Genomic DNA, 12,807 nt, shown 5'->3' on the forward strand with positions numbered 1-12,807 from the left:
GTTCTAGTGCCATTTGCTGAAAACACTCTTTTCCTCAGCTCTTGAATTGAGTTTATATTCTATACAATGTTAATATTAAATAATCTTTCAAAACTCAGTGGACCATATATGTGTGGTTCTATTTCTAGATTCTGTTTTATTCAAATGATCTATATGTTTTTCCTTACACCAACACTACCTTGATTACTATAGCTTTAGAAGAAGTCTTAAAATTAGGTACTAAACATCTTCCAATACTGTTTTTTTTTTCTTTTTCTGTTTACTTTTCTAGGTCCTTTGTACTCCTACATAGCTTTTAAATTTCAATATCCAATTCTTCATTTATAGCAAGTATACACAGACCTGAATTTTTATATATACCTTGTGTTTTCTAATCCTGCTAAAGTCAAATACAAGTTCTAGGGGATCCTACAGATTTCTTAGTTATTTTCTCTGTAGAAGATCATTTCATCTACATATAAAGATTTTGCTTCTACCTTGCCAATCCTACCCTAATTGTGTCATTTCATTGCCAGACTATTTTGGTGGGGCCTAGGTTTCAAAGTTTAATGGACAGATAAAGAGTAAGGATTATCTGCCCTTGTTCCCCACCTTAAGGAGAAAGCATTATATCTTCTCCATTCATATAAGGCATTTTCGCGGGAAGTATGGAGTACATGTCTTTAATCTGTTGAGAAGGTTCTGTTCTACTTCTAGTCTCCCAATAGCTTTTAGCTGTGGAATTTAGTCCAATACTTTTTCTCCAACTAGTGACAGGATCATATGGCTTTTTCCTTTCCTCTGTTAAAATGATGACTTTTGGGGGTGGATCTTCCAATGCTGAACCAACACTGCCATCCCTATAATAAAACCACTTTCTAAATACTGCCAGATCTGACTTCTAATACTTTCTTTTGTTAAACAAATTTCTATCTGTGTTCATACTTTTTGCTTCTATTATCTTTATTCAGTTTTAGGATTAGCACAGTGTTGAGTTCCTAAAACGAGGGGAGAAGTGTTCCTTTTTATTTCTTCTTTAAATGTTTGATATAATTTATCAGTTAAAATGTATATGAGCCTTTTGTTGTCATATAGGTAGGTTTTCAAGCTAGGAATATACTTTCTTTAATAGGTGCTACTGAAATTTTATATTTCCTCCAGAGTTAGTTTCATTAATTTGTCTTCCAAGGTACTTCTTAGAAGTTGTCAAATTAATTTCAAAAAAGATTTTTGAAATATGCTTTCTATTTCCTTTTAAATTCTGTAAAATCTGTGGTAATGTCTCCTAGGCCTTGATATTTTAATTTTTAAAATGTATAATTGATATTGTGTAATAGGAAGTAAAGGTCTAAAGGAGCAAGGGAAGTGGGAAGGGTACGGGAAAGGAAAAAAAGGGAAAAGAAAAAAATATGAGAAAAGGAAAAAAATGGAAACAAAATCGTTGCAAATAGGGAAGGGTGGAGGGGGTGAAGGGAGGGCAGGAGAAGGGGGGAAAAAAAAGAACCAAAATACTCATGTAATGGTACAAGATCCTAATGATGAATTTAAATGTATTTTATACCTAAAATGGAGCAATAAACTTAATGGTGGGGGGGAGAAGAAAATCAACAAGGTAAACAGAGGAATGGCAGATGTATCAGGCAAACAAGGGCCGGGGATTTAGGTCAGTGGTTTCGCTGCCTGCTGCGCAAGCGCAAGGACCCGAGTTCAATCCCCGGATCAAAAAAATAAAATGAAATAAAATAAAAACTGGCAGCTGAAATGAACAGACATTTCTCAGACTAAGAAGTAAAAGCAGCAAATAAACATATGAAAAAATGTTCAACATCACTGGTCATTTGAGAGATGCAGATGAAAACAACACTGAGATTCCACCTCACCCCACAAAGAATGGCTGCTATCAAGAAATCAACCAATAACAAATCCTGGTTGGGTTGTGGGGAGAAAGGAACCCTTCTCCATCGTTGGTGGGAGTGCAGACTGGTGCAACCACTGTGGAAATCAGTATGGAGACACCTCAAAGAACTAGGGCTAGAAGTCCCATTTGACCCAGCTACTCCCCTGCTGGGTATCTTCTCAAAAGAACTAAAAGAATCATACCACAACAATATATGTACACCCATGTTTATAGCAGCACAGTTTGTAATAGCTGAAGCTTGGAAACGGCCCAAGTGCCCATCAACTGGAAACTGGATAAAGAAAATGTGGTTTTAATAAAATGAAGTACTACTCAACCATAAAGAATGAGAAATTAGAGACATTTATAGCTAAATGGATGCATATTGAGGCTATACTCTTAAGTGAAATAAATAGGACACACATGTGTAAATACCGAATAGTTTCCCTAGTGTGAGAAACCGAAAGTTTAAATAAGGATTAAAATGAGTAACTGATAATTTGAAATAGGAAAAGGTCCAAAGGTGTAGGGGTGGTGGGAGGGGAAGGGGAAAGGAAAGAAGGGAAAGGAAAAATAATGAGAAAAGAAAAAAAATGGAAATGAAGTCTATGTAAATAGGGAAGGGAGGAGGGGGTGAAAGGCGCACAGGTAATGGGGAAAAAAATAAGAACCAAGATACATCATGTACAGGTACAAGCACCCAATGAAACATATTGTATACCTAAAATGTACCAATAAAAGAATTAAAAAAAAAAAGAAAGACATTAATCACTCCAAAGGACCTAATCAACCTTTAAAAAGTTGCAACTCCTAACACCACCACGATGGCCATCAAATTTCAACGTGAATTTTGGAGGGAACAAACCAACCATAATCAAAAGATATCAAAGGGGCAAAGTGGTAGTGGAAATATGAAACAGCTATTTTATCTATGATATATGAGACAAAGTCTAGTCTAGAGGGAGGGCAAGAAAATTATGGGAGAACTGAAGATACCACTAAAGAAAAGCATGCTATTTCCAGGGCTGGAAAACTAGTTCGTAGAAAAGGAAAGCAAGTCAACTAAATAGAATGATCCCAAAGAAATAATTAAAAGAAAGGCTGTGGAGGTATTTTCAGTTATTAAATCCTGTCAAAAGCCCATTACATCATGTACCTCTTGATCCAATAATCCTACCAATTATATTTAAAGGAATATAAAAGTCTAGAATCTTTGAAAGGAGAAAGGTATAAGCAGTATTATGTGTAAAACACTAATTCTATAGCAGTGTAATTTGTAATAGAAAAAAAAAAAACCTAAATGATTTTGATAATAACTAGTCTTATGTGTCACCTTGGCTATCCAATTATTAATACTAATCCAGAAGTTGCTGTGAAGGAATTTTGTACATGTGGTTGACATCTCTAATCAGCTGACTTCAAATAAATGAGTTTATCCTCCATAATCTAGGTGACTTTCACTCAATCAATTAATTTCAAGGCCTTAAACAAAACTAGGGATTCCCTGAGAAAGAATTCTTCAACTGGTTCCTCTTCCCAGGTAGAACCCTTGACTGATACAGTGGTTTTAGGTTAATTATAGAATATCATGTATAATTTTATAGTGAAGACTAAAGAATAACATGGTAAAACAAGTATAGGTCAAGAGAAAGGGCAAACAAACTCTGGTCTATTTTATTATTACAACTCTTCAGTATATTACATATACCAAAAAAGTAAAGAAAAAATGTTTGTTAGTATGACAGTACTGTGGCTAAATTTTTACTTTATTAATAATGCTACAAGTTTGTGAAATAGAGCTCTGCTGATTTGAACAGAAAAAAGTAACATGTAAAATGGTAAGTCCTATTAGAATTGTGAGGCACTTTAAAGAAATAGATTCTAACCTAAAGAAAAAAAAATTACTACCAATTTTGAAACACTGCCTTGGATAATACTAAAAAGAACAGACCATCTAGAAGGCAAAAATCCCTTTAAGGCCCTTAATTCAATGCCATTGTTTAGTAATAATACATAATTCCTCAACTCAAATGAAATGAAGAACTACCCAAAATAGCTAGTGATCAGCCTTGGAATTTTTCACACCTTTAGATAGCATCACAGCATACCTTCAACTTTTACTCAGGTCAGAGGTATTTGCACTAACCAAATAAAAACTTACTACACACAATGAGATTTCTTCTTTCCTACCCTCTCTCAAATGGACATTGAAAGAATCCTTTTATGTTTGTTGAACCTGAGAAAAATCAAACAAATATTGTTAGTAAAAAAGTTATATGGGCCACAGTTTGAATGGTGGCTGTACTTTCATTCACTTTTTAAAAAAGTATTGGTTGACGGAGAGGATGATCACATGTTTGAGCCAAGCCTGGGCAACTTAGCAAGACCCCGTCCCCCCCCCAAAAAAAAAGAGAGGTCCTGAGTCACACAGAACACGCTGAATCAGCCCGCTGCAGACAGGCAGGTCTGTGCATGCCCTACCGAGGTCCTGAGTCGCGCGGAAGACACCGAATCACCCCGCTGCGGACAGGCAGCCACCTGATTCCACACTACAAAGACACAGAGGACACCAGACCACCAGACCAAGGTACTGAGTCCCACTGTTCCCGGCCCAGGGGTAGGGGCTTCTGAGCCGCCATCCCACTGCTCCTGGTCCAGAGGAACGGGCTTCCCGGCCACCATCCCTCCCGCTGCTCCCAGCCCAGAGGAAAGGGCTTTTGGGCCACCTTCTGTCCCACTGCTCCTGGCCCAGAGGAAGGGGCTTCCAGGCCACCATCCCTCCCACCGCTGCCAGCCCAGAGGGAGGGCCTTCTGAGCCACCATCCCACTACTCCTGGTACAGAGGAAGGGGCTTCCCGGCCACCATCCCTCCGGCTGCTCCCAGCCCACAAGAAAGGGCCTTTGGGTCACCATCCCTACCGCTGCTCCTGGCCCCTGTCCCACCTCTCCCAGCTCAGAGGAGGTAATTTGTGCAGCAGCCAACAGCCCCTCAAACAGTTAAAATGAGAAAACACATAAAGAAGTCTCAAAACCAGATTTCCAGATCACCTACAGCAACCCCAAAGGGAAATGAGATGGAACACTCTGATACTCAACCACCTGGACCCACTGAACTGGCAACAAAAGGGATCTGGATAAAATGAAATCAGAAATAATTTCTCAGATAATAGGAGAAATTGTGCCCCTAGTGCAAGACATGATTAATAAATCTAGAGAGGAGCTCAGGAACATGATGGAATCCCAACATAAGAAACAAATGGAATCCATAAAACAGATGCAAACAGATTTCCAGTACATGAAAAACTCCACTGAAAGTCTACACAGCAGAACGAGCCAGTGTGAGGACAGAATTTCAGATATAGAAGATAAGATTGCAATTAGTGACCAGGAAAAGAAAAACTGCTTCAAAATTATAAGGGAACATGAGAAATCAATCCAGCAGCTGCTAGATGATGCAAAGAAGAATAACATAAGACTGATTGGAGTCAATGAAGAAACAGGAGAGTGGAGATGACATAAAAAAATCTCTTCACAGAAATAATGGCAGAAAACGTCCCAAGCAGGGGAAAAGAGCTTGACATACAGGTAAGTGAGGCATATAGGACTCCAAATAGCCTTGATCAAAAACAATCGACACATAGGCATATAATTGTTAAGATTCCAGAAACACAACAGAAGAACAAAGTTCTCCAAGCAGTGAGAGAAAAGAAACAAATCACATACAAAGGAAAGCCCATCAGAATCACAGCAGACTTCTCAACGCAAACCATCAAGGCAAGAAGAGCTTGGAGTGACATATTCCAAGCCCTAAAAGAAAAGAGCCTCCAACCCAGATTGATGTACCCTGCAAAACTATCTTTCAAAATGGATGGAGAAATAAGATACTTTCATGACAAAGAGCACCTTAGGAACTTCATGAATACCGAACCAGCACTCCAGAGAATTTTACACAATATCCTAGGAACAGACATTGAGGATCACAACCCCAGGAAGCAAAGCAGAATGAACCCATCTGGCATGACAAGAAATTAAATGTAAAGGGGGAGAACCCAACAAAAAGAAAAAGTCATGGCAATGACAAGTCAATACGTTTCAGTTGTAACCATCAATGTTAATGGTCTCAATTCACCAATCAAAAGAAATAGACTGGCAGAATGGGTCAAGAAGCAAAATCCAACAATATGCTGCATACAAGAAACACACTTCATTCAAAAGGAAACTCATAGACTGAAAGTTAAAGGGAGGAAAACAATACTGCATGCGACAGGAACCCGACAAAAAGCAGGAGGAGCTACCCTCTTGGCAGATCAAGTAGATTTCAAACCAACACTGATTAAGAGAGATGAAGAGGGACACTACATCCTTGTAAAGGGAAGAATCCAAGAGGAAGAGATGAGAATCATAAATATCTATGCACCAAACACTAGTGCACCCAACTATATAAAACAAATACTAACAGACATGAAAAGTCATACATGCACTAAGACTATAGTAGTGGGGGACCTCAACACCCCACTGTCACAAATAGATGGATCAACTAGACTAAAAATAAGTAATGAAATACTAGAACTCAATCGAACTCTTGAACATATGAACTTAACAGATGTTTACAGAGTCTTCCACCCCACAAAATCAGAATACACACTCTTCTCAGCTGCACATGGGTCATTCTACAAAATAGGCCACATACTCACACATAGAACATGTTTAAGGAAGTGCAAAGGAACTGAAGTTATCCCCTGTGTATTATCAGACCATAGTGCAATGAAATTGGAGATCCATAGCAAAAGAAACTCAAAAAATTTCATAAACACGTGGAAATTGAACAACACACTTCTGAATAACCAATGGGTCACAGAGGAAATTAAAGAAGAAATCAGACAGTTCCTTCAATTAAATCACAATGACAATACAACATATCGGAATCTATGGGACACAATGAAAGCAGTCTTACGAGGGAAATTCATAGCAGTGAATAGGCATATTAGGAAAACGGAACGATCCCAATTAAACAACCTGATGCTGAACCTCAAGCTTCTAGAAAAAGAAGAGCAGGACAACGCCAAAGCTCATACAAGGGAGGAAATTATAAAGATCAGAGGAGAAATCAATGCAATGGAGACTAAGAGAACGATACAAAAAAATCAATGAAGCCAAGCGTTGGTTCTTCCAAAGAATCAACAAAATTGACAAACCTTTAGCCAACCTTGTCAGAAAAAGGAAAGAAAAGGCCCAAATCCATGCAATTAGGAATGAAAAGGGTGAAATGACAACAGACCAAGCAGAAATCCAGAGGATCATCAATACCTACTTCCAGAGCCTATAGGCCAATAAGATGGACAACACAGAAGAAATGGACAGATTCCTAGATACATATGAATTACCAAAGTTGAACGAAGAAGACCTAAAAATTCTAAACAACCCAATATCAACCAGTGAAATTGAAAATGTAATTCAAATCTTATCAACTAAGAAAAGCCCGGGCCCTGATGGCTTCACTGCTGAATTCTACCAGACATTTAGAGAGGAACTGCTGCCACTACTGTTGAAACTCTTCAATGAAATTGAAAAGGAAGCAATACTCCCAAATTCATTTCTGGAAGCAAGCATCACCTTGATCCCCAAAGCAGAGAAAGACCCAACTGAAAAAGAGAACTATAGGCCAATCTCACTAATGAACACAGATGCAAAAATCCTTAATAAGATAATGGCAAACAGAATGCAGAAGATCATCAAGAAGATCATACACCCTGATCAAGTGGGATTCATCCCAGGGATGCAGGGATGGTTGAATATATGCAAATCAATCAGTGTAATACACTACATCAATAGAGCCAAGGACAAAAACCATATGATTATCTCCATAGACGCAGAAAAAGCATTTGACAAAATCCAACATGCATTTGATAAAAACCCTACAAAAAACTGGAATAGATGGGTCTCTACCTCAAACTGATAGAAGCCATCTATGAAAAACCAACAGCCAATATCATACTAAATGGTCAAAAACTGAAATCCTTCACACTAAAATCAGGAACAAGACAAGGATGTCCACTATCACCGCTCTTGTTCAATATAATTCTGGAAACATTAGCCACAGCAATTAGACAAGAGAAAGAAATAAAAGGAATAAAGATAGGAAATGAAGAAGTCAAATTGTCATTCTTTGCAGATGACATGATACTCTCTATAAAAGACCCCAAGAACTCCACCAAAAGTCTTCTAGACTTAATAACCAAATTCAGTCAAGTAGCTGGTTACAAGATCAACACACAAAAATCAATAGCTTTCCTCTACACCAATGACAGACTCACTGAGAGAGAAATAGGACAAATAATTCCTTTCACAATAGCATCCAAAAAACTGAAATACCTAGGAATCATCCTAATGAAAGAAATCAAAGACCTCTTCTCTGAAAACTATGGCACTCTGAAAAGTGAGATTGAAGATGATATCAGAAAATGGACAGACATCCCCTGCTCCTGGGGAGGAAGGATTAGTATAGTGAAAATGGCCATACTTCCAAAACTGCTACATAGATTTAATGCAATTCCAATTGAGATCCCAGCAGCATACTTCATGGACCTTGAGAAAACAATCCAAAAATTCATTTGGAGCAAGAAGAGACCCAGAATAGCAAAAGCAATTCTAGGTAACAGAGACATGGCAGGGAGTATCACAATCCCCAACTTGCAACTCTACCACAAAGCTACTGTGATAAAAACAACAAGGTACTGGCAAAGAAATAGATCTGAGGGCCAGTGGAACAGATTAGAAGATGCAGAAACAACGCCAGACACACTCAGCTGTCTCATCTTTGATAAAGGAGCCAAACACCCTCACTGGAGGAAAGATAGCCTCTTTAATAAATGGTGCTGGAAAAATTGGGTTTCAACTTGCCAAAGATTAAAACTAGACCTATATCTCTTGCCATGTGCTAAACTAAAATCAAAATGGATTAAAGATCTAATTAAAATAGAAACTCTGAACCAGTTGGAACAGAGGTTAGGTAGAACCCTGGAAGATATCAGTGTAGGAAAAGATTTTATGAACAAAACCTCAGTTGCCCATGAACTAGCACAAACCATCAACAAATGGGATCTCTTCTTATTAAAAAGCTTCTGCACAGCAAGAGAAACCACCAGCAGTGTGAAGAGACAACCCACAATGTGGGAAAAAATCTTCACCTGCTCTTCCTCAGACAAAGGCCTACTATCTTGAATCTATAAAGAACTTAAAAAGATCAGACCTCCCAAATTTAAAGACCCAATCTGAAAATGGGCATCTGAAACGAACAGACATTTCTCACACAAAGAAGTAGAAATAGCAAATAAATACATGAAAAAATGTTCAACATCACTGGTCATTCGAGAGATGCAAATGAAAACAACGCTGAGATTCCACTTCACTCCAGAAAGAATGGCTGCTATCATGAAATCAACCAATAACAAATGCTGGCGGGGCTGTGGGGAAAGAGGAACCCTGCTCCACTGCTGGTGGGAGTGTAGACTGGTGTAACCACTGTGGAAATCAGTATGGAGATACCTCAAAGAACTAGGACTGGAAGTCCCATTTGACCCCGCTATTCCACTGCTGGGGATCTTCCCCAAAGAATTAAAAGAATCATACCACAGTGATATATGTGCACCCATGTTCATAGCAGCACAGTTTGTAATAGCTAAAACTTGGAAACAGCCCAAATGCCCATTAACTGGAGACTGGATAAAGAAAATGTGGTTTTTTTATAAAATGGAGTACTACTCAGCCATAAAAAATGAGAAATTAGAGACATTTATAGCTAAGTGGATGCACAGTGAGGCAATACTCTTAAGTGAAATAAATAGGACACACATGTTTAAATGCCGAATAGTTTCTCTGGTGAGAGAAACTGAAAGTGTAAATAAGGACTAAATGTATAATAGGTAATGTGAAATAGGAAGAAAAGGGGCAAAGGGGAAGGAAGTGGGAGGGCTAGGGGAAAGGATAGAAGGGAATGGGATTAATATGAGAAAATGGAAAAATAGGAACAAAATCTTTGTAAATAGAGAGGAATAGAGGGGTTGAAGGGAGGGCTGGGCAAGGGTGAAAAATAAGAACCAAGAGAGACTATGTAAAGGTGCAAATTTCCAATGATGAATGTCATTATATTGTATACCTAAAATGTACCAATGATTAGAATGAATCATCGATAACGCAAAATTGGAAGAAAAGGTCCAAAGGGGTAGGGGTAGTGGGAGGGGCAGGGGAAAGGAAAGAAGGCAAAGGAAAAAATGATGAGAAATGGAAAAAATGGAAATAAAGTCTTTGTAAATAGGGAAGGGTGGAGGGCGTGGAGGGCTAAGAATGGGGAAAAAATAAGAACCAAGATGCATTATATAAAGGTACAATTCCCAATGAGAAATGTAACTGTGTTGTATACCTACAATGTACCAATAAAAGAATTTAATACAAAAAAAAAAAGGGAAAGGGAAAAAAAATGGAAATACAGCAGTGAACCTAAAAAGTATACTTTTTATTTTAAAGAAAAGGGTTCTATGTTAAAATTAATTCTCTTTATGGAGTCATGCCTTAAAGAGGATAGGATCCAGGAGGGCAGATAGACATTAATCAAAGCTATAGAGCAGGACGAGTATAGTTCTTTATAAACAAATAATGAGAAAAATGCTACAGTATTTAATGGTGAGGCATACTGATGTCTCCAACTTATTTTGAAAATAAATAAAAAGTATTTCAAAATAATATGCATTGACAAACAGATTAAGAGATGAACAGATATTCAATAAAGCAAATACAGAAATATCATAAAATCTAGAGTCTATTATATTCCTCCCAATTATTTTATTATAAAATATTCTTATAAATAAAATTTGAAATAAGTATACAAAAGAAATGTTTTAAGATGAGTTTATCTAAAGAAAAATATTTTAATAAAAAATTCAATCTTAGAGCCATTACAAATACCCAGACGCAGGCTCAAAACCACTTAGAAACTTGATCAATTTATTCATTGATACTGATTAGTCTGTTTTAGCTGACAATTAAATACAGTACTCTGCTCTGAAGACACTAAGTTTAAATTGTTGATTCAAGCATAAAGTGGTGGTGCACACCTTTAGTCCCAGCACTCTGAGAGGCTGAGGCAGGAGGATTACAAGTTCAAGACCACCCTGGGCAACTTAGTAGCTTAAACTCTGTCTCAAAATTTTAAAATAAAAAGGTGGGCTGGGGATGTAGCTCAGTGCAAAGGTGCTGGGTTCAATTCCCAGTACCACACACACAAAAAAAGTTTTGGTCATCTCTTCATTCTGGTACCTAGGATGGGAGTTTGGGGAAAAGCTTTGGCAACTAAATGTCTACGGAACCTGCAATTTTTCTTTCTTAACCTAGAATTTTTTTTTTTTTGGTACCGGGGATCGAATTCAGTTCCTTGCGCAACCTAGAATTTTTTTAAAAGTCAAGAGAAAATGAAGTATCATGGGTCAAGACCACATCCAAATGATCAGGTACAAACACCAGATGTGGAGATAGAAGACACGAATTAAAGATTCCAATTTTAAATAAATAAATATTCCAGTTTTCAACCTCAGCTACATCATAGACAAGCCATCTAACCTCTCTTCATCTGTAAAAATAGGATATTTTAAGGTTATATTTAGTTATATGAGTGTATATAACAATGCTTTGAAAATAATGAAATATATGCCAGGCATGGTGGCTCATGCCAGTAATCCCAACACTCAGGAAGCTGAAGCAGAACTGCTGTGACTTTCAGACCAGCCTGGGCTACAAAATTCAAGCTTGAACTAAATAGCGAGACCTTGTCTAAAAAAACAAGCAACAAAAAGTGAAATATATATTATATGTAATATATATTTACATATTATATAAATTATCTCCAGATTGCCTGAGAAACTTGAATTGTCATTATGGATTTTTTAACTTTGCTCACCTACTTTTTTATTTTTCTTGTTATTTTATAAATTATGTAAGTAACTTCTTGAATTAATCAACCAAAATCTACCTGAAGGGGGCTGGGCGAGTTTGTGGCTCAGTTGTAGAGTGTATGCTTAGTATGCTTGAGGTCCTGAGTTCAATCCCCAGCACTGAAAAAAAAAAATCTATACTGGTATCAAATAAAAACCTCAGGCTCCAGACACTGACCCAGGAAATAATCTTAAATGAAACAGAATATTATAAATAGTAATTGTCCAGCAAGCGATAAAGGAATCAGGTCTCTCCACCTATCATCCAACCTGGAAATTTAAATTATGTTCTTGAAGCTCATTGGGAATTGTTTCCATAGTGAAACACTGTTACTGATAGACTATGTATATACAGGAAAGGGTGAAGGTAGACAGAAGAGAAGGTTAAGAAATACTATCATTGACTATTTGAGCTGGAAAGTTGGCATCAAACGCAATTCATCTGTACAATAGTTAAGGAAAACTGAGGTTCAGGGTGGTTAAGTGATTTGCTATAGTCACACTGTAATAATCATTAAAATGTCTTCAAATTCTATCTTGATCTCTCTGCTCCTAAATTTCCTCAATTGTAAAATAAATATGAAATTGTGGCTCTTTTAGGATTATTTTGGGGAATAAATGAAAAATCAAAGGTAAAGTGATTGACACAGAAAATCCGCAGTAAAAAGTCTTTTTAGAAGGGTTGGGGGCATAGCTCAGTAGTACAGCACCTATCTAGCAAGTACAAGGCCATGGATTTTATAGTAATGAAGCTAATGATTGATGCTAATTTGTTCCTAATCTGTTTTATCTTCAAAATACAATGAGGTTGGGGAATCATGGTTGACCTGGGAAAACAGAGAGATCACCACACCAAACTCATTTTTTAAAAAAGATGTGAAGGTGGGCCCAGGGATTTAGTTCAGTGGTGGCGCTGCCTGCCCCACAAGTGCAAGGTCCCAAGTTCAA

At 37.5% G+C, this 12,807-nt stretch overlaps 1 protein-coding gene across 5 annotated transcripts in view; it reads right to left on the minus strand.

The window, feature by feature from the left end:
- Positions 1 to 12,807, minus strand: part of Pak1 (p21 (RAC1) activated kinase 1) — a 167,540-nt gene that overhangs the window by 145,819 nt on the left and 8,914 nt on the right. The window lies entirely within an intron of this gene.

This window comes from Heterocephalus glaber, unplaced genomic scaffold (assembly GCF_053883595.1).
Source record: "Heterocephalus glaber isolate CG9 unplaced genomic scaffold, H.glaber_assembly_v1.0 deba00001428, whole genome shotgun sequence".
Classification (NCBI taxonomy): domain Eukaryota; kingdom Metazoa; phylum Chordata; class Mammalia; order Rodentia; family Bathyergidae; genus Heterocephalus; species Heterocephalus glaber.